This window comes from Jaculus jaculus, chromosome 1 (assembly GCF_020740685.1).
Source record: "Jaculus jaculus isolate mJacJac1 chromosome 1, mJacJac1.mat.Y.cur, whole genome shotgun sequence".
Taxonomy (NCBI): Eukaryota; Metazoa; Chordata; class Mammalia; order Rodentia; family Dipodidae; genus Jaculus; species Jaculus jaculus.
This window is the reverse complement of record NC_059102.1, coordinates 142,874,824-142,901,488: the sequence shown is the minus strand read 5'-3', so window position 1 is coordinate 142,901,488 and position 26,665 is coordinate 142,874,824. Positions and strand designations below refer to the sequence as shown.

The 26,665-nt window shown below is 47.4% G+C and overlaps 1 protein-coding gene across 3 annotated transcripts in view; it reads right to left on the bottom strand.

Moving 5' to 3' along the window:
- The window catches only part of Lrrc8a (leucine rich repeat containing 8 VRAC subunit A), a 40,296-nt gene extending 22,551 nt beyond the window's left edge, over positions 1-17,745 (bottom strand). Inside the window, exons 1-2 of one of the 3 annotated variants that reach the window (XM_004671788.2) lie at positions 17,663-17,745; positions 14,796-14,901 (exon numbers count right to left, since the gene is read on the bottom strand). The gene's annotated coding sequence lies outside the window, so the exon portion shown is untranslated. Of the gene's footprint in view, positions 1-14,795; positions 14,902-15,621; positions 16,659-17,662 lie in introns of those variants that run through there. The other 2 variants (XM_045147235.1, XM_045147229.1) reach the window with 2 other exon arrangements.
- Positions 17,746-26,665: the final 8,920 nt, after the last annotated feature.

Sequence of the window (26,665 nt, the reverse complement as noted above, 5' to 3'; positions counted from 1 at the left end):
TTAATCCCAGCACTCAGGAGGCAGAGGTAGGAGGATCGCTGTGAGTTTGAGGCCACCCTGAGACTCCATACTGAATTCCAGGTCAGCCTGGGCTAGAGTGAGACCCTACCTCAAAAAACAAAAACAAACAAACAAAAATCCAAAAAGAAGTTATATGAACATGTAAAACAATGGAAAAGAATACAAATGGAAATTACTGTATGAAATAATTCTCTTCTTGAGGCCAGATGTGATGGTGCACGCCTTTAATCCCAGCACTCGGGAGGCAAAGATAGGAGGATTGCCGTGAGTTCGAGGCCACCGTGAGACTCCATAGTGAATTCCAGGTCAGCCTGGGCTGGAGTGAGACACTACCTCAAAAAAAAAAAAAATTCTCTTCTTTTTTCCTTTGAGACAGGGTCTTGTGTAGCCCAGGCCAACCTCTAACTCATAATCTTCCTGCCTCAGCCTTCTGAATGCTGTGATTTCAAGAATATGCCACCATACCCTAATTTATAAAACAATTATTAATCTCATTTGTAATCAAGAAATGCAAATTAAGGGCCAGAGAGATGGCTTAGCAATTAAGGCACTTGTCTGTGATACCTAAGGACCCAGCACATAAGCCACCTACACAAGGTGGTGCATGCCTCTGGAGTTCATTTATAGTAGCTGAAGGCTCTGATGCACATATTCTCTCTTTCTCAAATAAAACAAAATAAATAAGTAGAGAAAAAAATGAAAAGAAGAAAGAAATGCAAATTGAGAGAGCCAAGTTAAAGCTACTTGCTCCATAAGCCTGCTGACTTGAGTGCAATTTTCCAGCACCCATGATTTCCCAGCACCCACATAAAGCCTGACACAAAATGGCACACGCACCTATAATCCCAACAAGCCTATAGCATTTGGGGGGGGGGAGCTGAGAACAGGGCCAGGACAATCCCAAAGCTCACAGGACAGCTAGACTAGCTTTTCCAGCAGCAAAAAAAAAAAAAAAAAAAGAGAGAGAGAGAGAAAGAGAGAAACCCTATCTCAAAAAGAAGGGGTGGCTGGGCGTGGAGGAGCATGCCTTTATTCCCAGCTCTCAGAAGGCATAGGTAGGAGGATCACTGGGAGTTTGAGGCCAACCTGAGAGTGAAGTCCAAATCTGCCTGGGCTGGAGTGAGACCCTACCTAACAACAACAACAAAAAAGTAGGGGAGGGAAGGGGAAGACAGACACTGTGAGGTTGTCCTCTGATCTACACACACACACACACACACACACACACACACACACACACACACACACACCACAGACACATTTAAAAAAATGGAGTCGGGTGTGGTGGCACACACCTTTAATCTTAGCACAGGGGAGGCAGAGATAGGATGATTATCGTGAGTTCGAGGCCACTTTGAGACTCCTTAGTGAATTCCAGGTCAGCCTGGGCTAGAGTGAGACCCTACCTCGAAAAACAAACAAACAAAAAAACAATGAATGAATGAAGTAATCCCATTACTCAGTAGGCAGAGGTTGAAGGATTGCTGTGTTCGAGGCCACCCTGAAACTACATAGTGAATGAATTCCAGGTCAGCCTGAGCTAGAGCAAGACCCTACCTTGAAAATCCAAAGGAAAAAAATGAGGGGGGGGGGGGGCTGCAGTAAGCACTACTCTTTTTTTTTTTTTTTTTTTAAGTTTTTCAAGGTAGGGGTCTCACTCTAGCTCAGACTGACCTGGAATTCAGCACTACTCTTAATGTTCATACCCATATATTAATGCTACTCTCACTTTTTCATTAGAGAACTTTCTCTTTTCAGATGGCGGTGACCTTGGGATGACTCAGAAGGCACCATGGTGCTGGGAAGAAGTGACAGAGGAGTGCTCAGCACTGCAATATCTCTATCACACCTTCCATGGCTCAGGATCCACTATGAAGAGTTGGCAGAAAGAATGTAAGAGCCAAAGGAAGGGTAGGACTCCTTACAACGTGCTAATCCAGACACAAAATGGCCTGGATATCCATGACCTCACAATGCCTGACACTACCTACACAAGACCATCATAATAGGATGAAAGGGTGATGACATCAAAAACAAAAGAAAGACTTACTGAGAGGGGGAAAGGATATGATGGAGAGTGGAGTTTCAAAGGGGAAAGTGAGGGGAGGGAGGGAATCACCACGGGATATTTTTTACAATCATGGAAGTTGTTAATTATTTAAAAAAAATTTTAAATAAGTAAATAAAATGGAGGGCCTGGAAGACTGGCTCAGAGGTTAAGGCACCTGCCAGGAAAACCTAGTGACCCAGGTTTGATTCCCCCGTACCTAGGCAAAGCCAGATATACAAGTGATGAATGCATATGGAATTCATTTGCAGTGGCTACAGACCGTAATGTACTCATTCTCTTTCTTATTCTCCCTGCAAATAAATAAAATAAAATAGTAAAAAAGAAATGCAAGCTGGGCATGGTGGAGCACACCTTTAATCCCAGCACTATTCAGGAGGCAGAAGCAGGAGAATTGCTGTGAGTTCAAGGCCACCCTGAATTCCAATTCCAGGTCAGCCTGTGCTAGTATGAAACCTACCTAAAAAAAAAAAGCAAATAAAACCAGATACACCTTTCACTCCCTCAAATTGGCAAAAATGCTGCAGTACCGGCTAGGACAAGGAGGCTCACTGAAGAGCTGTTGGAACAGCAAGCACTGAAACGTTCGTCCACAGGAGAAGGGTGAATGGCTGTAGACAGATGATAGGAAGATACCTAGCTTACAAAAGGATTCCTATAGCACACACACCGAGGCATGGGAGACACAAAAACAGGCAAGGAATATCTCAAAATCAACATGATTTCATGGGGGGGGCAGGAAAAGGGACAGGGGAAGGGGCTTTAATATATTTACGTGCATGTGTGCGTGCACACGTGTGTATGACGCGATCACTGCAAAACAGTGACTTGACCAACGTGAGTTGTGGATACAGTGGAAGCTGTTCCAATTACCACCAATGCACTCTTTTATGTGCTGCAACCACTTTATGACACAAAAGGCGCCAGAGCCACCATTAGTCTCCACCCTCCTGGCTGGTCCTCTCTCATCCCCACACTTCAGAGGCCCAGCAGGCAGCGGGAGCTATTGTGCATGTTACCAGGGCAGCAGACACAGCTTCTCTTATGGTCCTGCCCCACTCCCTTTGCCCAGAGGACACTGTCCCTGAGGACACTGCTGAACTCAGGGCAACCTCCATACCTGGTCATGCCATCCCAGGCAGATACAGAGTGCACGTGATACAAGCCAGTCTGCCCTCTCCTGGGCTGCACAGGCACATGGGAGAAGTGGGGCCAAACAGGCAACCCAAAGAGACTCTGCTCTCACCTTGGTGGCAGGCAGATGGGGGATCATAATGGGGCGAGTGGGTTATAATCCAGCTCCAGCATGAAACAATTGTGTGGACCCAAGCACATTATTTATTTAGCCAAAGCCTCTGTTTTTGTAACTCTGATACAGAATGCTGAGTTCTTCACAAATCTATATGCAGTGACCCAAAAGATACCCAAGAGACATCAGGCTAAAAAAAGTTGCTGGCAAGAATATGAAAGGTATGACCTCTGAAAACAGCCAGTCAGGAAAGGACAAATACTGTAGGTTTCATTTTCCTGAAGGACAGAGACAAGTCAAATTCAGAGACAGAAAGGAGAGGGACCAGGGAGTAAAGGGTGGTGTCTAATGGGAAAGATAGTTCTGTTTTGCAAGATAAAATATTTTAGAGATGGAGATGATGATGGTGATGGCCACAAAAACAGGAATGTTGAGCTGGATTTGGTGGCTCATGCCTTTAATCCCATCACTCGGGAGGCAGAGGTAGGAGGATTGCTGTGAGCTCAAGGCCACCCTGAGATGACATAGTGAATTCCAGGTCAGCCTGATCTAGAGTGAGACCCTACCTCAGAAAAAATAAACAAAAAAAAGGAATGTACTGATTATCACAGCACTGCCACCAAAACATGGCTGAGATGGGAAGTGCCATGTTATGTTTATTTTTGCATAATACAATCAATAAAAAAGAAAGGCAAAACCAATTAGACCCCCGCAGCCTAGGAGATTGCTAAGTGGTTAAAGTTGCTTGCTTGCAAAGCCCGTTGGCCTGGGTTGGATTCCCCAGCACATAAGCTAAATACACAAAGTGTTGCATGCATCTGAACTGTTTTTTTTTTTTTTTTGTTATTGTTGTTTTTGGTTTTTGGTTTTTCGAGGTAGAGTCTCACTCTGGTCCAGGCTGACCTGGAATACACTATGTACTCTCAGGGTGGCCTCAAACTCACTCTGATCCTCCTACCTCTGCCTCCCGAGTGCTGGGATTAATAAAGGCGTGTACCATCACATCTGGCAAAAGCTTTTTTTGGCGGGGGGGTGAATTTTATTTATTTATTTGCAGACAGAGAGAGAGAATGGGTACATGAGGGCATCCAGCCATTGCAAACAAACTCCAGGCACATGCACTGCTTTGTGCATTTGGTTTTATGCGGATACTTGGGAATCAAACCTGGGTTGCTAGGCATTGCAGGCAACTGCTTTAACCACTGAGCCATCTCTCCAGCCTGTTTTTTAAAAATTTTATTTATTTATTTGCAATGAGAGAGAGAGAGACTGGGCACGCCAGGGCCTTTAGTCACTGCAAACAAACTCCAGATGTATATGCCCCTTGTGTATCTGGCTTATGTGGATCCTGGGAAATTAAACCTGGGTCCTTTAGCTTTGGAGGCAAACGCCTTAACCACTAAGCCATTCCTCCAGCTCCCCCCTTTTTTTACTCCTATCAGTAAAAAACTTATTTCTGGGCTTAGCAAGTAAGAGCACTTACATAAAAGCCTGATTTTCCCAAGTTTGATTCTCCAGCACCCACATAAACAGCTGCGTGTGGCCACATGTGCCTGTAACCCCAGGCCTGTAGAAGCAGAGGCAGGAGAATCACTGGGGATCTGTGGTCAGCCAAGTTGACCAACAAAGGCAGCTCTGGGTTCCATGACAGACTCCAGCTCAAGGAAACACATGGATTCGCTACATTGGAAACCCAGCGTTCTCCTCTGGCCTATGCACACAGACATGCACATACCCACCACAGACTGTACCGCGCATACACTGCACAAACAAAAAAGGTCATATTCTGAATGAAAACAATCTGGATAGCAGTACACAGACTATGTTTGGTTAAGTCTGAGGGAGGGTAAGATCACAGGGGCTGTCTACATTACATACTTCCTTCTACTCTCTAAATAAAACACGCTTATAAACAGAAAAAAATCTTAAGACCTCCATTATCATGTGACTCCTGGAGATTATAAAAGAATTTATAAGTAGCTGCAACTGGAAAAAGGTCTTATCTGTGACCCCTGCCCCACCCTGCAACACACACAACAGCCGCCACAGCCCTCAACATACAGGGCAGAGGAGCGCTCAGTCCCTGGAGCTGAGGGCTGGAACACCACCACTTCCTCTCTCATGCAGTTTCATCAAGTGTAAGAGGGGCCGCAGCCGTCACATGGGTTATGGTGACGACGAAGAGCAAGACTATGGTCTGTACATCAAGTCAACACCTGGCACATATGAGACTGACAGGTGATTTACAACCCAACTGCCATCCCAAAAGACCCTCCTCCCATTATTCGTGGTTCAGACAAGGTGAGGGCTAAATTGCAAGCACAATATTTCTGAACAAACAGACCACCAAAAGAACCCCAGGACCTCTGGGCTCAAGGTCCCAAGAAAGGACCACCCCAACCCACAGGATCTCCCTTTCCTTTCCCTTCTTTTCCCACCCCTCCCTGACCCTCCTCCTCCCTTTCTCTTCCTCAAGATGGAATCTATGTTGCCCAGGCTGGCCCAGAGTCATCCTCTTGCCTTAGCCATCTGAGTATCTAGGAGTACAGGGGTATGTCATTGGGTGATTTCCAGTCATGGAGGGGAGTCAAACAAAGGACATATGCTGCCCCTTCTGTCTGGAGGGAGGTCACCTAGTATGGCCTAGACCCCTGCCGAGACTGGGCAGCTCCCACACCTGGGCAGCAGGCCCTTGGGAGCTGGAGGCAGCAGGACACAGAGTCTTTTGTTAAGAGCAGAGCAAAGGGAAAACTTCCCTGCAGGCAGGAGGGAGGCGGGAGACTGGCACCCTTCCCCACAGCCCAGATGGGAGGCGGTCCCTCCAAAACCCTTCCAGGAAAGGGGGAAGGGCTGTTCCCCAGAGGACTCAGCAAGACCCACTGTGGCTGACCCCCCTCACTCCTAGGCCTATGAATCTGCCCCAGACCTAATGCTCCCTCTGCTACCAAGCCAGGAGGGGAGCAGAGGTCTCACCCTCATCTGGCACTCAGTCTCTCATCCAAAGAGCAGGGTACTTCCCTCTAGTCCCCCACACCCAGCTGGGGTGAGTCAGAGGTGGTGGGCTGGGGTGCTGCTGGCTGGGGACTTACCCTACACAGAAAGGCACACCCTCACTTCCTGGGGAAGAGCTGCCAGTTGGAAGGGAGGGGAACAGTGTAAGCTCTACACTGCTTTCACATTTGGGCAGGGCTTCCCAAACAGGTCCTTCCTCATGCAAACCTGCAAAGGTGTGTGGCCTATGTTCCAGGGTGAGAGGTGATAGGGAAGGCATACCTCCTGGGCTTCCCACACTGGCCACTGGAGCTCAGAGGGTAGGGCTCAGGCCCAGGCCTTCCCTTGTACAGCTTCAACCCTCACCTCACCAGTGTGACCCAGGAAAGTCACTGTGCCTGGCAGGTCTGCCATGTTCATGTCTTGGGTGGGCTGTGGTGGGGACTGAATGAGGCAGACCCTGCAATGATTTTGGACCACCACGTCTGATGTATAGTAAGATGTTTGCTGTAGTCATTACTGGGAATTGTTTGAGACCGTGTCTTACTATGTTGCCCAAGCTGCCTTTGAACTTGTGAACTTGTGGGGCTTGGTGGCACATGCCTTTAACCCCAACACTTAGGAGGCAGAGGTAGATAGCTGTGAGTTCAAGGCCACCCTGAAACTACATAATGAAATCCAGGTCTGCCTGGGCTAGAACAAGACCCTACCTTAGACCTTCCCAGGCAAAAAAAGAGAACTTCAGCTGGAGAGATGGCTTAGCAGTTAAGGCATTTGCCTGCAAGCCTATGGACCCAGGTTCGATTCCCCAGGACCCATGTAAGCCAGATGCACGATGGGACAAATGAGTCTGGAGTTTGTATCTAGTGGCTAGAGACCCTGACATGTCCATTCTCTCTCTCTCATAAATAAATAAATAAATTATATATATATATATACATACACACACACACATACATATATATACACACATACATACATACATATATATATGTAAAAGCAAGCTGTAAACCTCCTCCATGTAGACAAGCTGAGAAAAAGCTGGAAAAATCTAAACTGCAAGCAGTTCAATGGGAGAAAGAGAAATCAACAGTAGAGATACCTCAATAGTGGACACTCCAAGCCTTATATTTGGACAGCCAGGCCAAATGAGCTGATGGGTGCAAAGGTGGCATGTCTGTTATGGGGGAAACTGTTCCCTAATTGGACTGGAGGCCTGCTCTATGAGAGAGAATGCATCCTTGATACTGAAAATTTAAAACAGGGGTAGTCATGAGCCCTAGGGTGTAACGTCTGCTCTTGTCTAGCTAAATGTATATACTATACTCACCAAACTGCCCAGTAAGCACTTCTCTTAATGTTCATACCCATCTATTAATGCTACTCTCACTTTTGGTTAGAGAAGCTTCTCTTTGCAGATGGTAGTGACCTTGGGATGACTCAGAAGGCACCATGGTGCTGAGAAGAAGTGACAGAGGAGTGCTCAGCACTGGAATATCTCTTATTACATCTTCCAAGGCTTAGGATCCATTGCTGAAGAGGTGGCAGAAAGAATGTAAGAGCCAAGTGAAGGGTAGGACTCCTTACAATGTGCTTCTCCACACACAAAATGGCCTGGATATCAATTACCTCAGTGTCTGACACTACCTACACAATACCATCATAATAGGAGGAAAAGATCATGACATCAAAATAAAAGAGACTGATTGAGAGGGGGAAGGGGTATGAAGGAAAGTGGAGTTTAAAGGGGAAAGTTGGGGAAGGGAGGAAATTTCTGTGGGTCATTGTCTATAATTATGGAAATTGTCAATAACAATAAATAAATTATATTTGAAAAAAAAGGCCAATCTGTTGGCCTTGCCTCAAAAAAGGGAAAAAAAAATTATTTTCTCAAAGTAGGGTCTCACTCTAGTTCAGGCTAATCTGGAATTCATTATGCAGTCACAGGGTGGCCTTGAACTCACAGTGATCCTCTGACCTCTCCCTCCTGAGTGGTAGGATTAATGGTGTAGGCCACCACCACGCCCAGCTAATTTTTTTTTTTTTTGAGGCAGGATCTCACTCTATCTCAGGCTGATCTGAAATTCACTATGTAGTATCAGGGTGGCCTCAAACTCACAGTGATCCTCCTACCTCTGCCTCTTGGGTGCTAGGATTAAAGGTTTGCGCCACCACACCTGGCTAAAAAAAAGTGTTTTTAAAAGGGCAAGAGAGATGGCTTAGCAGTTAAGGCACTTGCCTGCGAAGCCTGAGGATCCAGGTTCAATTCCCCAATACCCATGTAAACCAGATGTACAGGGTGCCACATACATTTGGAGTTCATTTGCTGTGGCTAGATGCCCTGGTGTGCACATTCTCTCTCTCTATCTGCCTTTCTCCCTCTCTCTCTCTCTCACTTACTCATATAAATAAATAAACTAAATAAATAAAGAGCCCGGGCATGATGGCACATGTCTTTAATCCCAGCACTCGGGAGGCAGAGGTAGGAGTATCGCCGAGAGTTCGAGGCCACCCTGAGACTCCATAGTGAATTCCAGCCTGAGCTAGAGTACTACAGGCATGTGCCACCATTTCCCCAGGAATTTGCTGCTGTTATTATTACAGGCTTTACAAGTCCGAAGTGAAGTTACCTGTTTGGGCCACAGAGCTAAATGACAGTGGAAGATGTAGCCCAGAGCTGACTTGCCTCCAAGACAAGTGGGTCTCCTGAGACTACCTGGCTCTTCAAGATACTTCTTGAGAAAAGACTCATTTTCCTGAGGGGTAAATGGAAACAAGATCTCTGAGGCAGGGACCCCAAGCAGGCCACACTCAGATGCTCTGGTATTTCACGTGTTAAAGAAACTTCTTGAAAAAAAAAAAAAGAAAGAAACTTCTTGAGCCAGGCGTGGTGGCGCACACACCTTTAATCCCAGCAGAGACAGGAGGATCGTCAAGAGTTCAAGGCCATCCTGAGACTACATAATGAATTCCAGGTCAGCCTGGGTTAAAGCAAGACCCTACCTCAAAAAAAAACAAAAGAAACTTCCTAAGGAACCCAGTTCTAGGTCTGGGCCCTGGAGGCACAGTCAACCTGCCATGAAGACCTGAACACCTGGCCTGCCTTCTGAGACTAGTTATGAAATGATAGTATGAGCTCAGTGGAGACACTTGCAGACACATCTTCAATTGAGAGCCCAGGCCTAGGTGGGCAAAATGAAGGGACCAAGGGAACCAGTCTGCGGGCAAGCCATCTTCTGTCCTCTAGAGGAGCTGGAGGCAAGCCATCTTCTGTCCTCTAGAAGGGCTGGAAGTGGCTGCTCCCAGGGAGCCAGCTGGGAGATAAAGGTGGCCCCGCCCCAGCAAGACTCTGGCATCCCACCTCTGCTGCCGGGCGGCCCATTTGTTGCCGTCAGAGGACACAGGTTTGGCAGCTGCACCTCTGAGGTGTTCAAGGGGCGTATGAAAGCTATGGAACTTTACACCCACTTTTACTCCAGCAAAACACTATATTGCATCAGGCAATTTAATTTTGAGGTTTTAAGCCCTCAAGAGACATTTAAAGCTGGGTGTGGTGGTGCACGCCTTTAATCCCAGCACTCGGGAGGCAGATGTAGGAGGACTGCCTGAGTTCGAGGCCACCCTGAAACTCCATAGTGAATTCAAGGTCAGCCTGGATGAGAGTGAGACCCTACCTTGACAAAAGCAAAAAGTAAAAAAAAAAAAAAAAAAGACATTTAGGCATAGGAGAATTTGCTGAGATCAGAGATGTGTGCAGTAGAAACACACTGGGAGGCCAGTAGGGAATACTTGTGGTAGGGAGTAAAAGTCCTTCTACAACCTCAGCTCCAGGTGTCTTCCACGGGAAGGTGAAGCCCACAGGCCTCTCACACACACACACAACACATGATGTCACTAAAATGCAAACATTGGAGTGGGCATGGTGGCGCACACCTTTAATCTCAGCACTCAGGATGCAGAGGTAGGAGGATTGTTGTGAGTTCGAGGCCAGCCTGAGATAACATAGTGAATTCCAGGTCAACCTGGGCTAGAGTGAGACTCTATCTTGAGGGGCTGGAGAGATGGCTAAGCGGTTAAGGCGTTTGCCTGCAAAGCCAAAGGACCTTGGTTCAGTTCCCCAGGACCCATGTAAGGCAGATGCACAAGGTGGCACATGCATCTGGAATATCATTTGCAGTGGCTAGAGGCCCTGGTGTGCCTATTCTCTCTCTCCCTCTCTTAGCCTCTTTCTCTCTCACAAATAAAAAATAATAATATTTTTTTTTTTAAAAAAAAGCCCTACCTCGAAGAACCCAAACAAACAAAGAGGTCAGGTGTGGTGGCACACATCTTTAATCCCAGCATTCGGGAGGTAGGGGTAGGAGGATCACCAAAAGTTCGACACCACCCTAAGACCACAGAGTGAATTCCAGGTCAGCCTGGACAAGAGTGAGACCCTACCTTGAAAAACAAAAAACGAAAAACAAACAAACAAAAACCCTCATGCTAATGTCAGGTTAGCTGTGCCCCAATTCTTTAGATCCAGGTCCCCAAGTGGCCCTTTAGGTACCAAGCTTAAGCGTAGACTCGGGCTTCACAATGACCCAACTCTACTCCAATGATGAGTCTCTCCCTAGCCTGCACCTAGGCCTCACCTCAGGCAGCAGCAGAGGCAAAGCCCGTAGGGCAGGCTTCTCAGGCTGGCACGTGACAGCCCTGCAAGATGCCCGGCACTGAGGAGGAATGCCCATCTCAAACAGACAGGTCCTGCTGCTTCCTGCTCATGGCTGCCCAGCAAGACAGGAGTTAGCTCAGGCCTCCCTCCCTGGGGACAGAATTCCTCAAAACCAACAGGAAGCTCCTACAGGGCACAACCCAGGACTGCAGATCGTGTTCCAATAAATAGGAGAGTGGACAACATCACACAGCAGGCATTTCCACCTCCCTCTGTGCTGTCAATGCCCCACGCAGCCAGAAACGCCAGCACAGCCAGGGCAGGGCTCCAGGGGAACTGGCGCAGAACGTGCCTTCTGCCTGCCAGGCTCACCAGCCTGTCTGCATCTAGCCTGGGAAAGAGCTCCTGACACTGCCAGTCCATGAAACAAAAGCAAGCTGTGGGTGGCAGCTCCAACACGACCTGACTCCTGTGAAGAAAGCAGATGGGTGGGGGTGGGGGAGAGCAGACGCAGGAGCAGCGCCTCTTACTCCCTTCTTTGAAGATGGGGTGGGGGAGATTCTTTATGACAGTGAAGTCTGAACGATGTGAAAACAACATGCAACTACCTTAACTAAGGAAAAAGCATCAACACCCAGGAGACAGGCAGGAGAATCAAGAATTCAAAGCCTTTAATCCCAGCACTTGGGAGGCTGAGGTAGGAGGATCACTGTGAGTTGGAGGCCAGCATTCCAGGTAAGCATGCTATAGTAAGACCCTACCCCGAAAAGCCAAAAAGAAAGAGAGAGAAGAAAAGGAAAAGCCCTAAGGTTATTTTTTTTTTTAATAAAATTTTTTATTTATTTGAGAGCGTCAGACACAGAGAGAAAGACAGATAGAGGGGGAGAGAGAGAGAATGGGCGCGCCAGGGCTTCCAGCCTCTGCAAACGAACTCCAGACGCGTGCGCCCCCTTGTGCATCTGGCTAACGTGGGACCTGGGGAACCGAGCCTCGAACCGGGGTTTTTAGGCTTCACAGGCAAGCGCTTAACCGCTAAGCCATCTCTCCAGCCCTATTTTTTTTTTTTTTTAAAAGGTTGCTATTTCAAGTCCAAGCTGGCGAGGTACTTGTCTATCTCCAGGAAAAGCTGCTGAAGGGAGAGGCAGCAGGGAGGGCTCAGGCCAGACCAAAGGAGCTGGCTAGCTAGGCTGGGTTGCAAGAACTGGGTTCAAGTCTCCAACCTCAATTGCTTTCCTGTGGGGTTTCAGCATATGGCTTCCTTAGTCTTCACATCCTATGCCGGTCACCAAAGGACTGCCAAGGCCACTGCCAAGCTTCAGCAAAGGATCATGACATCAGTGCTGTGGATGGATTTTATAGATCACAAGGCAGTCTCCACACTGGCCAGCTTTGGGTAGGGAACACTTTCTGGGACATTCTGCTAAGAGCCTTTTTTACACATTAATCCTCAAAATGTTTCAAAAGAGAGGTGGACCCAAATTTTACCCCTCCTTTTTAAGAAAAAAAGATTTATTTTTATTTATTAGAGAGAGAGAGAGAGAGAATGGGTGCACTATGGCCTCTAGCCACTGCAAACAAACTCCAGACACATGTGCCACCATGTGCATCTGGCTTACATGGGACCTGCAGAATTGAACTGTGTCCTTATGCTTTGCAGGCATGCACCTTAACTGCTAAGCCATCTCTCTAGCCCGTCCCCCCTTTTAATCTATTTATTTGAGAAAGAAAAAGAGATGGGGAGAATGAGAGGGCTAGGACTTCTAGCCACTGCAAACAAACTCCAGACACTTGCGCCACTTTGTACATATGGCCTTTTGTAGGTACTAGGGAACTGAATCTGGGTCCTTTGACTTGGCAGGCAAGCACCTTAAACACTAAGCCACCTTTCCAGCTCCCCACCCCCTTTTCTTATTCAGGTGCTGTGGATCCAATCCTCATACCAGCAAGCATTCTGCCAGTGAGCTCCCTTACCCTTTCTCCATATTTATTTATTTATTTTGGTTTTTTGAGGTAGGGTGTCTGTCACTCTGGCCCAGGCTGACCTGGAATTAACTATGTAGTCTCAGGGTGGCCTCGAACTCATGGCGATCCTCCTACCTCTGCCTCCCGAGTGCTGGAATTAAAGGCATGTGCCACCATGCCTTGCTCATTTCTCTTTTAAAAATATTTATTTATTTGCAAGGAGATAGAGAGAGAGAAAGAGACAGAGACAGAAAGATCGAGAATCTGGGCACACCAGTGCCTCCAGCGGGTGCAAATGAACTCTAGACACATGTCACTTCATGCATCTGGCTTTACGCAGATACTAGGGAATTGAACCCAGGTTGTTAGGCCTTGTAGGCAAGCATTCTAACTGCTGAGCCATCTCTCATCTCTTTTCTTTTTCAACATTTTTGAGAGATAGTGACTGAGTATATGCCCACCAGGGCCTCTTATCAGAGTAAATGAACTCCAGACACATGCCCCACATTGTCTATCTGGCTTCCACATGGGTACTGGGGAATCAAATCTGAGCCAGTAGGTTTTGCAAGCAAGAGTCTAACCACTGGGCCATCTCCCCAGGCCCTTCTGTTCATTATTTTGAGATGAGGTCTTGCTAGGTATCTCAGGTTGGTCTCAGACTTGTGAACCTCCTTGCTTCAGCCTTTGCTAGTATGGGGATTACAGAACTACATCACCACACCCAGCTTCAGTCCTCCTCCTTTTTTTAAAATTTTATTTTGAGGTAGGGTCTCGCTGTAGCCCAGGCTGACCTGGAATTCACGTTGTAGTCTCAGGGTGGCCTTGAACTTTCGGGGATTCTCCCAATCCTCCCAAGTGCTCAGATTAAAGGTGTGCACCACTACGCCCAGCTCAGTCCTCCTTTAAAAAAATGTAGATTCCAAAGCTCAGAAAGACACTATAAATAGCCTATGGTTGTGGAGCCAGCATGTGACAGTTGAGGATCCAGCCAGAGTCAGGTCCTAGCCAGTGCGCTTCCTGCCTTGGGAGCTCTTCTCCAAAGTGCAAAGAAATTCCCCAGCCCCGATATGCATATATGCAAGTAAGTGTGAGGAAACTTCTCACACTCATTGTGGTCAAGGTTAAGGCTTTCAAGGCTCTGAGAAGTCCTGCAGCAGGTACAACTCACTGTTTCCTGGAATTGTCTAACCACTGTGACCAAAGAGATTGGTGTCCCATGGAACACACGTTGGGAAAAGTATCTGAAAAATCATACTACTACATGATTAGCAATTAGCAATTAACACTGATAAGACTTGAGGACGGGGTGGGGGGGGGAGACAAAACATGTCCAGTGCAACAGCATCAGATTCAAAGAACATAGCAAATCAGGTCTCCTACCACAAGCCTGTAATCCTAGCTACTCAGGAGCTGAGGGCAGAGAAGCACAAGTTCAAAGCCTGCTTGGGCCACAAGTGTTCAAGACCAGCCTGAGCAACTTAGCAAGATTCTATCTCAAAAAAATAAAAAATAAACTGGGCGTGGAAGTGAACACCTTTAATCCTAGTACTGGAGGCAGAGGTAGGAGGATCACTGTGAGTTTGAGGCCACCCTAAGACTACATAGTGAGTTCCAGGTCAGCCTGGGCTAGAGTGAGACCCTACCTTGAAAAAAAAAAATTACAAAGTGCTGTGGTGCAGCTTAGTGCTAGAGTGCTTATTTAACATGTATGAGGCCCTGGGTTCCATCGTCAGCACCACAAGCAGGCACCACATTTGGATCCTACATACGCCAAAGGATGCTGGAAATGGAGACACTGGCCTTTGCTTCTCTCCTTGGGGAGCTTTGTGCAGGGCTGCTAAGGGTCTTACCTGAGGGCGGCTCTGCTATCTGCGTGCTGGCTGCGGGTGCTGAGGCTGGCCCCTGTCCATGTGCGCAGGGTCCCAGCGTTCTTTCTGCTCCATGGATGCAGCTGCCCTAGGAGGAAAGAAAAGCTCTGCTCCATGGGCATGTCCATGGCTCCCGGAGGGACTTATGCTGCTGCCAGCATTGCTGGAGAGCCTGGTGGTGCCAGGGGCTAGGACTCCAGGGCAACAGGAGCCACTAGGACGAGGTGTCTGTATCACAGACCCTCCCTAGTCCTCTGAGGACTCTCTAAGACAGCTTTTCCAATCTGGAGGTTAGTTCCTGTTGAGGAACCAGACCCACCACTAGATCCAGAGCAGAGGGGTCAGCAGAGGCTCATGCGCCCTGGCGAACCCCTGCACAGGGAGGGATGGAGGGAGAGTGATCCTGGCAGGAAGCAGAGCACATGTTCACCAGCGGGGGAGAGAGATGGTGCCATCCAGAGAACACTGTGCACTGATCCTTGGTCAGCTCTAGTCCTGGAGGTGGGGAAATAGCAAGAGAGGAGTGACTGAGGGTAAACAGAGCCAGGCAAAGACACCCACTTAAATACAGGAACACACATCTTCCAGTTAGCAAGTGCACACAGAACACGGGCCACGCATGAGCACTCTGTTCTGCACTGTTCACCGGAGAAAAGGTTGCATGTGTGTAAACTGAGGAGCAGCCCAAGCCGGGAGTGTGGCGCAACCACAGAGAAAGCTGAAACCATTGATAGGAGTGAGCCAGGAAGGTGATGGCAGGCAGCGGGACCTGAGCGGATCCAGGAGGGTACAGACACAGGTGTCATACCTGCATGTCTCCAGTCTGTGCTGGAGAAAAAAGGCAGAAGCCAGCCTCCCCTGTGGGCATCAGACACACGCACCAGCATCCCATGAGTGATCAGGCAACTAAGCACCTGGAACCAGAAAAGTGCAGAGGCCACCCAAGCCATCTATGCCCAACACCTTGCCTCAGCCAGAATAGAGACATCAGCTAAGGCTGAACTGAATGGTTGCCTGCCCACGGTAGAGCTGGACCAGAAGTGGGACTCTGGACTCACTGACTCTTCTAGTCCCCCTCTTCCAGGAAGTATGACCTAGGCAGCCCTGTTTATCATTCAGCATCACATGCTCCTCCCTCTGGGCTACTCCAGGACCATATCTGTCATAAGATGCCATCTTACATTCCACCTGAGCCCCCATGAAGTCTTTGACCATCAGCATGTGGGGCCTCGGTGTCCCCATTTGAAAACACGGAACCACATCCAGTTTCAGGAGAGATTTGAGGACAAGCTCATTCCTTTCCTCTGCTCCTCCAGGCAACAAGCCAAGCCCAGCCACCTGCCCAGGGTCCTAACCCTCTGAGACAATCCTTAGAAGACCTCACTCTCCACAAGATATTCAAACTGCTTCCTAGTTGGTGTGCCTGAGGTACAGAGAACAAATACATATGACTTCTGGAGAGTGGGGAGTCACAAATGTTTCCTGGGTCCCTGCTGTGGGGCAATCACCCCTTGAAGGCAGAGGCATCAGACCCTACCACACACACACTCTAGGAAGGCCTTCTCCAGCACTATTCGTCTGTCCTTGCCGCCCCTTGACAACCACAGGAGGACTTGACCTTCACCGACAAACACCAGTGTGTCTGGGCCACTGGCACTGCCTGGCACCTCTGAATACACTCTCACTCCACTTTCCCAGCACAGGAAGCATCCCCAATAACCGACCTCCTCCCCTTCCTGTAGTATCTGTCTGTCTGCCAGTCTGTCTGCTCCAGGGGGCAGACCACAGCCCGTCAGGGGTCAAAGGTATTACTAACCGCCAAAGTGGATAAGATCCTTGGAACTTTTCTAGCCCTCCCATCCCCTCCTCTACAATTTAGCTTCCGATTCCCTGTCCTCACAAAAATCTCCGAATCTCCCGCCACACCTCATCCTCAAGGGCATCCCAGGCGGGGCAAGGAAAGAGGTGACAGTGCAAGTGCGGCTCTCCCTGAACCACCCCACACCATCAGCCCAGTCCCCATCAGAAGAGGCTAACTATTACTCAGACCCCAACCCAATGTATCCTTCCCCCCCAAAAAAAGCAATAACTGCATCAACTGAGAACCAGGGCATCTTAGTTCACTTCAGTCCAGAGGAAGGGTAGGAGTCTTCCACAAAGCACCAGAGTCAAGAACCCCAGCTGTGTTCCTGAAATCTGGGACCATTGTAGCTGGAGCTCCAGCTCACTCACAAGGGGACCAGGCCCAGACTTCACTAGATCGGGCACTCCTGTCCTCTGGTGCACAAGTCAGGGGCAGAGAAGGGAGTTTCACATGCAGAACACCAACCCACACTGGTCCTAAGGACCTAGCCAGTAATCCTGCCTCCATGGCAAGGGACAGCGCGGGACACATTAAAAGGAAGGGTTTTAGGATAAGAGGGTGGCTCCAGAAACCTAGAAGAGAACTGGGAGAATCTAAGGGCTGGAGGGCAGCTGTCAAGAGAGGACCCAAGGTGGAACCCCAGGAAGCCAGGGGCTGTGTCCGGAGGGGCGCGGATCCGCGGGGACCGGGGCGATGACCGTGGGGGGTCTGCGGGAGCCGGGCGGAAACTCCGGGTAAGAGGAGCACCGAGACACCGGGGTGCCCGGGAGGGGGCTCGCGCGCCGCGGCACCGGCCAGAGGGAGGGGCCTGGAGCCCCGGCGCCGGCGGGAGTCCCAAACGTGTGGAAGGGCCCGGGAGGACCGCGCCGGTGGCCGGAGCCTGGACCGCCCAGGACGTGCGGGGCCGGGCAGGTGGCGGGCGCGCATCGGAGCGGGTTTCGTGACGTGACAGCTCGCGTCCCCGGCCCCCACTCGTCCCACTCACCTGGGCTCGCCGCCCCCGGCCGCCGAGCAGGCAGCCCCAGCCTTCGGACACCGGGTCCCCCACCCCCGCGCCGGACACCGCGCACCTCCGGCGCCTCCTTTTGTTTGTCCCTCACTGCACCACTCAGCCTCCTCCGCCCCGGAAGTGACGTCACCGGCGGGCGCGAACACGGCGGCCGGGGCGTCGCCATCTATGCGAAGGGGAATTCTCACCGCCGCTCCACGCCGCTCTCTTCCCGCGCGCCTGCGCCAAAGTTGCTTCGGGGCGGAAGTAACGGAGCCGGGCTCAGCCTTCTTAAAGGGAACGGGATCGCTGAAACCCGAGGGAGGCGCTCCGAAAACCTGCTGCCTATTGAGTGTCCCGAGCTGAAGTGAGTAGCTGATCCCGACCGACGCCCAGGTTGATGAGTCCGGGAAGCCCCGTGGTGGGTTCGGATGTCCACTGTGCCCCGAGCTCTGACGTCGGGTGCTGCTCGTGGGCTGGTAACAGGTGCCCGCGGGAATCACTGGGGCACGCGGTGGGTAGATCCACGACCACGCTCTGCTCTTTGCACACAGTCGTGCCCCCGCCGCCCCCGCCCCCAGCCGACGACCGTCCGGGCGGAGAAGCCCGAGGTAAACTGGAAATCCTGAGCCGACTCTGCATCTCTCACGACCTTCCCGTGTCCTCCCGGTTCCCGCGGGCTGACAGCAGTAAAACCGGTCACACGCGGGAAAACTGCGCAACCATTGAAACGAAGTGTTCGGTGTGCACAAAAATACGGGACTGCTTCCAAGATACCTTAAGTGGCGGGAGAGGGGCAGCGAGAGCAGCAGAGTGGTGCCGCTAGTTTTGAGGGTGGGTGTTAATGGATATCTGCGGTGTGTGCACCAGCTGCCTCTTGAGATGTGCAGGTTAATTGGCCGCCTCAGATAAAAGAACTAGGGACCTGGTTGTGAGCCACCTTTTGTGTCATATACAGGTATCTCCAGGTGTTTACACCAACTGTCTTGAGTAGAAGCAGGTAACTGGGTACCCCGCAGAAGCAAGGAACTGATATCACCATGCACAGACTGATTATTCAAAATAAAAGCATGGCCTGGCCAGGTGGCGCAGGCCTTTAATCTCAGCACTTGGGAGGCTGAGGTAGGAGGATCGCCATGAGTTCGAGGCCAACCTGAGGATACATAGTGAATTCCAGGTCAGCCTGAGCTAGAGCAAAAGGGGTTGCCGGAGACATAGCTAGGCAGTTAAAACACTTGCCTGCAAAGGACCCAGGTTCAGTTTCTCTAAATTCCGTAAAGCCAGATGCACAAAGTGGCACGTGCATCTGGAGTTCCTTTGCAGTGTCTGGAGGCCTGGTGTGTGCATTTCCCCCATCTTCTTTCTTTCCTACCTGCAAATAAATAAATAACCGATTAAAAAAAAAAAAATAAAGTTCAGCTGGGTGTGGTGACACATGTCTTTAATCCCAGCACTTAAAGAGGCAGAGGTAGGAAGATCATGATGAGTTTGAGATCAGCCATGACACTACATGGTGAATTCCATGTAGCCTGGGCAAGACCATACCTTGAAAAACCAAACTAACTAAATAACTAAGTAAGTGCATGAAGTCACCTGTTGAGCCAGTGTCTAGTTTCAGCTCTCCTGCAGAAATTCTCACTTCCCCTGTTACTAGTGGAGGAAGCAGGCCAGGACTGGACGAAGCTGTGCTGGAAGTGCTGAAGGAGTTTACACAGTTTGAGATCTAGCCTGCCCTCTAAAAAAGCTATATCTTGTCAAACATGCAACATCTGTGTTCCACTGGTTATCTAGTATTTATTACCAGGAAAGGTGGGAGTGACAGGCAGACAACCTGAGGGATAGGCCGGAGAGAAGAAGACATTGGCAGAGCTCAGGATAAAGTTCCAGGGCTTACTACCTCTTTCCATCCTGGAGCCTGTGGAGCTGGCCAGTCCTCCCAGGCCCTCTGTGTCCCTGCCGATGAAACAAAAACCATGACACAGTAGTAGGCCCTGAGTGGTCCCATGTGGCTTGTCGTTTCATACAGACAAATCAAGTCTTACAGATTGGTGAGGATTAGAGAGGTGTGAGAACTGCTGAAAAGGGGGTTCCTATAGGCCCTCACTGCCCTGTGACCTCAGAGAGGCTGTTGGGGTGCTTCTGTCTCTCAGCTTCCTGGGGTAATCAGCAGTAATACTTTGGGACTTAACATGCTGGATGAGCTGTCAAGGCTGAGGGTTTTGTGGAAAACAGGACATGTGCATAATTTCCATCCTAGGAAGATAGTCTGGAGGTAGGGACAGACAACTGAGAAGTTGCCCCCTTTGTCCAAAGCTAGGTCAAAGAGGGCTTCTTCAGCTGGAGAGATTGCCTAGTGGTTAAGGCACTTGCTTGAGAAGCCTAAGGACCCATGTTTGACACCCCAGATTCCAGGTAAGCCAGACACACAAAGGTCAGACAAGTGTAAGGTCACACATGCCCACTAGGTGGCGAAAGCATCTGGAGTTCAATTGCTGTTGCTGAGGCCCTGATGTGCCCCCACTCTGAAATAAAACTTAATTTTTTTTTTTTTTTAAAGAGGACTTATCCCAGGAAGTGACTTTTCGTCTGCAACAGAAAAGTGTGTTGAGAATCAGAAAGGGGCTGGAGATTCAATCCAAAAAGGCTCCTCCCAGCTCTGCCTGTGAATGCCCATGGGCTGCAGAACTGACCTGATCAAACCATGTGCAGGTTGGAGACCTCCAGCCTGGCTTCTGTGCACACTGCACTTTCTCCTGGACAAACCTCCAGTTAGGTACTGTCCCGGCTTCTCTTTCTGCCATCTTTTCCCAGATGACCTCTCAGAGCCCTTCAGGCATGAGCTCCTATTCGCTAATCCAGGAGGGGGCGGCAGAGGACCATGGGAGGTTTAGTAGCAATGAGAGGCAAGCATGTCACCACTACTTTCATTTTTTTGTGTGAATTTTCCCATTACTTTTATTCACTTCTTCCATTCTGATATTAGTGTTTTATTTTGTTTCTATTTTTCTTGTTAGATGTTGATTTATTGGAAGAGTTCTATGTTGAGGTTCACACTATATCAAAATGGCCCGTTTCTCTGCCTCGTAAGAATGTACACTGCTTGAGAGATAGGCGTCCATTAACCCTTGCATGCATGGTATCTAGCACAGAGGATGACCCGTGGGACTATCAATCAATATAGATTTAGTTTGATGAAGAGGTGTATATCTACTATGTGGCTGACTCTGTGGCAGGCGTTTGGAATAAAGAGATGGGACTGGGGCTGGAGAGATGGCTTAGTGTTAAGGCCTTTCCCTACAAAGCCAAAGGACCCAGGTTTGACTCCTTAGGACCCACATCAGCCAAATGCACAAGGGGGTGCATGCATTTGGAGTTTGTTTACAGTGGCTGGAAACTCATTCTCTATTTGCCTCTTTCTCCTCTCTCTCAAATAAATAAATAAATATAAAATTTTTAAAAGATGGGGCTGGATAGATGGCTTAGCAGTTAAAGTGCTTGCCTGCAAAGTCTAACAACCCAAGTTTGTTTCCTCAGTATCCACATAAAGCCAGATGCACAAGGTGGCACATGTATCTGGAGTTCATTTGCAGAGGCTAGAGGCCCTGGCACACCCATTCTTTCTTCCTCACTGTCTCTTTCTGCTTGCAAATTTTACAATACGTATATCTATATATTTTTAATACCAGCTGGGGCTAGAGAGATGGCTTAGTGGTTAAGGGACTTGCCTGTGAAGCCTAAGGACCCAGGTTTGATTCTCCAGGACCCATGTGAGCCCGATGCACATGGTGGCTATGCAACTAAAGTTCATTTGCAGTGGCTAGAGGCCCTGGCACACCCATTCTCTCACTTTCTCTATCTCTCTCTAGTAAATAAATAAGTAAAAACAAATCTTGCAGTGATCCTCCTACTTCTGCCTCCCCAGTGCTGGGATTTAAGGCATGCTTCACCACACCCAGCTCTCTAAATCTTGCATTGCTTCAATCTTTCCTTGCAATACCATCTTTTACAGTGTGAATATGTACTCTGTGCCATTATGTATTTTTTGTTTTACATCTCACAGCTAAGAGATCTTGGGCTCTGGGGATGTTTGAACAGTGTTGGAATTGAAAGAACTATGGAGACTTCTAAACTTGGACTCAATACATTTTATTTTACATCATGAATTATCATTGGTTTGTGGGAGCCAGGGGAAAATATAGTGGTTTGAATCTGGTGTCTCCCATAAATTTATGTGTTCTTTTTTTTTTTTTTTTTTTTTTTTTTGAGGTAGGGTCTTGCTCTAGCCCAGGCTGACCTTGAATTCACTATGTAGTTTCAGGGTTACCTTGAATTTATGGTGATCCTATCTCTGCCTCTCTAATGCTGGGATTAAAGGTATGAGCCACCACACCCAGCAAATTATGTTCTGAATGTTTATTCCTTAGCTGGAGGCAATTTGAGAGGTGAAGACTTGTTGGAAGAGATGTTCGGCTAAGGGTGTATCTTGAATTTTTATTTATTACTTATTTATTTTAATATATTATCGTTGTTGTTGTTTTTTGAGGTAGGGTCTCACTCAAGCTCAGGCTGATCTGGAAGTCACTATATAGTCTCAAGGTGGCCTTGAATGCTCAGAGATGCTCTGGAGTGCTGGAATTGAAAGTGTGTACTAACAGGCCTGACTGTTTGTTTATTTATTTGACAGAAAAAGTGGCAGATAGAGAGAGAGACAATGGGTGTGCCAGGGCCTCCAGCCACTGCAAATGAACTTTAGATGCATATCCCACCTTGTGCATCTGGCTTATGTGGGTGCTAGGGAATCGAACCTGGGTCCTTACATTTCACAGGCAAGCACCTTAACCACTAAGCCATCTCTCCAGCCCCTATTTATTTATTTTCAATCAGAGAAAGAGAGAGAGAAAAAAAAAAAAAAAAAAGACAAAGAGAGAAGGAGAATGGGCATGCCAGAACCTGTGGAAACAAACTCCAGGTGCATGTGCCATTTTGTGCATCTGGCTTTACATGAGTACTGGGGAATTGAACAGGAGTCATTAGGTTTTGCAGGCAAGTGTCTTAACCTGCTGGGCCATCTCTCCAGCCCAGATCTTGAGGTTTATTAGCATTTAGTTTGCTAATGTTAGCCAGCTCACTCTCCTGATGCTGTTTTCCACCTGCTGTGGCAGAGGTGATATCTAGTCTCTGCTCATGCCATCCTTTCCTCTGCCATCACGGAACTTCTCCTCAAGACATTAAACCAAAATAAATCCTTTCTTCCCATCAGTTGCTTTTGGTTGGGTGCTTTGTCCCAGCAACAAGAAGGTAACTACATCATTGATATCAGTGTATCATACTGGTAAAATTCTTCTAAATTATAATTGTTGAGACTGGTCTTGGTAGCATGTGTAAAAGGTTGAGGTAGGAGAATCATGAGTATAAGACCAGCCTGGGCTACAGAGTGAGTTTCAGGTTATTATAGGCATCTTCACATTGCTGGGATGAACATCCAAACCAGACAGTTTATGAGAGGAAGGGGTTTATTTCAGGCTTACAGATCCAAGGGATGTTCCATCAAAGGGTGAAGAAGGTGGCACTCATCCATCAATCCAAGCAGACACCAGCAAACAGCCAGCACTATAAACAAGCACAGCCAGAACTCAAAGCAACACTAAATTATTTTAGGCTGGGGTTCAGGTCTGCCCCAGTGACATGCCCCTCAGCAGCAGGACTCTGCCTGCCAGGGGCTGAAGCTGCAGATTTAATTCACTCACGTTCTTCCTTTCTTTCTTTCCTTCCTTCCCTCCTTTCTTTTTTTATTTTTATTTTTAAAATTTTTTTGTTCATTTTATTTATTTGAGAACAACAAACAGAGAGAAAGAAAATGCACTTTCTTTCATACTTGGTGTGGAAAGATAAGAGAGTAAAACACTGGGGCTGGGTATGTGGAGGAATGTGAGTCTTACACAGGCTTCCTGCTCTTTGCTGCCCAGCAAGACAAGCTCCAGCTCCAACTCCCTCCCCAGGGACAGTTTCTCAAAACCAACCGGAAACTCCCACAGGCAAGGCTTGCAAGTGCTAACCTTGTCCCAATCAACAAGAGACTGGACAGCATCATACACTAGGCATTTCCACCTCCCCTTGTGCTCTAAAGGCCCCACACAGCCAGAAATGGCCAGCTGAACCAGGGCAGGAATCCGTGGGGCTGGCACAACACATAACTTCTGCCTTCCAGGCTCACCAGTCTGCATGTGGCCTGGAGAGGGCTCCACATGCTGCCAGTCCATGAAACAACAGTGGGCTGTGGCAGCAACGTGAACATACCTGGAGGCAAGACCAAAATGTTGAAGGGTTTCCCTACATTTTCCTCTAACAGTTTCAGAGTTTCAGGTCTGATGTTAAGGTCTTTAATCCACTTGGACTTAATTCTTGTGCATGGAGAAAGAGAAAGAGAAAGATCTATTTTCATTCTTCTACAGATACATATCCAGTTTCACGGCGCCATTTGCTGAAGAGGCTGTCTTTTCTACAATGAGTATTTTTGGCATTTTTGTCAAAAATCAGGTGGCTGTAGCTACCCGGGCTTACAACTGGGTTCTCTATTCTGTTCCATTGATCTACATGTCTGCTTTTGTGCCAGTAGCATGTTGTTTTCATTATTATGGCTTTGTAGTATAGGTTAAAATCAGGTATGGTGATACCACCAGCCTTATTTTTGTTGCTCAAAATTGTTTTAGATATTCGAGATTTTTTTGTGCTTTCAAATGAATTTTTGGATTTTTTTTTTATTTCCGTGAAGAATGCCATTGGAATTTTGATAGGGATTACATTAAATGTGTAGATTGATTTTGGTAAGATTGCCATTTTCACAATATTGATTCTTCTGATCCAAGAACAAGGGATGTTTTTCCATTTCCCAGTGTCTTCAGCAATTTCTCGCTTGAGTGCTTTAAAGTTTTCATAGTAGAGATCCTTCACTTCCTTACTTAGGTTTATTCCAAGGTACTTTTTTTTTTTCCTTTGATGCAATTATGAATGGGTGTGCTTCTGATTTCATGCCCTGTGTGTTTGTTGTTAGCACATAGGAAGGCTACTGATTTTGTGTGTTTACTTTGCATCCTGCTAAACTTGATCTCTTCCTTTCCAATTTGTATCCCTTTTATGTGTGTCTCTTGCCTTATTGCTATGGCTAAGACTTCCAGTACTATATTAAATAAAAGTGGGGACAGTGGAAACCCTTGTCTTGTTCCTGATTTTAGTGAAAAAGCTTCCAGTTTTTCCCCATTTAGTAATATATTGGCTGTTGGCTTATCATAAATAGCCTTTATTATATTAAGATGTATTCCTTCTCATGGAAGGGAATACATCCCTGATACTGAAAATGTGGAAGAGGTGGTGGAAAGAATGTAAGAGCTAAAGGAAGGGCAGGATTCCTTACAATGTGCTCCCTGCAGACACAAAATAGCCTGGATATCCATGACCTCATAGTGCCTGACACTACCAACACAAGACCATCATAAGAGGAGGAAAAGATCATGACATCAAAATAAAAGAGAGACTGATTAAGATGGGAAGGGGATATGATGGAGAATGGAATTTCAAAGGGGAAAGTGAGGGGAGGGAGGGTATTACCATGGGATTGTTTTTTTGTTTTTGTTTTTGTTTTTTGAGGTAGGGTCTCACTCTGGCCCAGGCTGACCTGGAATTCACTATGGAGTCTCAGGGTGGCCTCGAACTCACAGCGATCCTCCTACCTCTGCCTTCTGAGTGCTGGGATTAAAGGCGTGCGCCACCATGCCCGGCTCTACCATGGGATATTTTTTTATCATCATGGAAAATGTTAACAAAAATTGAGACAAAATTTTAAAAAAAGATATATTCCTTCTATTTGCAGTCTCTGTAGGACTTTTATCATAAAGGGATGTTGGATTTTGTCAAATGCTTTCTCTGCATCTAACAAGATGATCATGTGATTTTTGACCTTCAGTCCATTTATATAATGTATTATATTTATTGATTTGTGTATGTTGAACCATCCCTGCATCTCTGGGATGAAGCCTACTTGGTCAGGATGAATGATCTTTCTGATATATTCTTGGATTCTGTTTGCCAATATTTTGTTGAGAGTTTGCATCTATGTTCATGAGGGAGATTGGTCTGTAATTTTCTTTTTTTGTTCTATCTTTGCCTGGGTTTGGTATGAGGGTGATGCTGACTTTGTAGAAAGAGTTTGGTAGGATTCCTTCTTTTTCTATTTTATGAAAAAGCTTAACAAGAAATGGTGTTAGTTCTTCCCTGAAGGTCAGGTAAAATTCACCAATGAATCCCTCTGTGCCTGGACTTTTTTTAGTTGGGAGATTTTTGATAACTGCTTGGATCTCCATACTTGTTATAAGTCTATTTAAGTGATTAAGCTCATCTTGATTTAATTTAGGTAGGTCATATAAATCAAGGAAATCATCCATTTCTTTCAGATTTTCATACTCAGTGGAGAATATGCTTTTATAGTATGTCCCTATGATATTTTTAATTTCTCTGGCATGTGTTGTGATGCTGCCTTTTTCATCTCTAATTTTATTAATTTGTGTCTCTTCTGTCTTTCTTTTGGTCAGATTTGCTAAGGGTTTGTCAATGTTGTTTATCCTTTCAAAGAACCAACTCTTTGTTTCATTGACCCTTTGAATTTTTTTTTTTTTTTTGGTTTCTATTTCATTAATTTCTGCCCTAATTTTTATTATTTCTTCCCATCTACTGATTTTCAGTTTGTCTTGTTCTTTTTTCCAAGGCTTTAAGGTGAAGCATTAAGTCATTTACTTGAGACCTTTCTAGTTTAATATAGGCACTTAAGGCTATAAATTTCCCTTTTAGGACTGCCTTCATTGTGTCCCAAAAGTTTTTTTTTTTTTTTTTTTTTTTTGGTTTTCCAAGGTAGGGTCTTACTCTAGCTCAGGCTGACCTAGAATTCACTATGTAGTCTCAGGCTGGCCTTAAACTCTTGGCAATCCTCCTACCACTGCCTCCCAGGTG